Source organism: Penaeus monodon, chromosome 29, assembly GCF_015228065.2.
Source record: "Penaeus monodon isolate SGIC_2016 chromosome 29, NSTDA_Pmon_1, whole genome shotgun sequence".
In the NCBI taxonomy this organism is placed as follows: Eukaryota; Metazoa; Arthropoda; class Malacostraca; order Decapoda; family Penaeidae; genus Penaeus; species Penaeus monodon.
The window spans coordinates 25,741,494-25,741,926 of record NC_051414.1 but is presented as its reverse complement, the minus strand read 5'-3'; the positions used below and the strand labels follow the sequence as shown (position 1 = coordinate 25,741,926).

At 44.1% G+C, this 433-nt stretch overlaps 1 protein-coding gene across 1 annotated transcript in view; it reads right to left on the bottom strand.

Annotated features, from left to right (window-relative positions):
* Positions 1-433, bottom strand: part of LOC119591792 (mucin-17-like) — a 10,983-nt gene that overhangs the window by 2,610 nt on the left and 7,940 nt on the right.

Below are 433 nucleotides of genomic sequence, written 5' to 3'. Positions count from 1 at the left end.
TACTATGGAAAATATATTTTTACTGCAATCACAGAGCATTGTAACGTTAACACAGTGGCCTTAGTAAGTGGCCGGGGTGGTAAATAAACTAAGGCCAATTATCCAAATGGGATTGTTCTGTAATTAACCCGTGGGTGTGGTGACAAGAGAAAATAGCTTTTCTGTGCTTAGTCAGTTTTGGCTTGTTTGTAGAGGAATATGCTGCCGAAGGGTGTATTTACTCATACCACATAATTCCCTCATCTTCTGCTTCCGGATTCCCTTCTCAGCGAGAACCCGGCTGCCTCCATAACCGCACTGGCTGGCGTTTACGAAGCGCAGCGTGACTCACCCACGGGCACCATGGGAGGCATCAAAAGGGCACGCCACTCCTCCGATTTTCTACGATATTTTTTTTTTCTACTTGTTAAGAGTTTTTTCTTTCTTTTCCTTA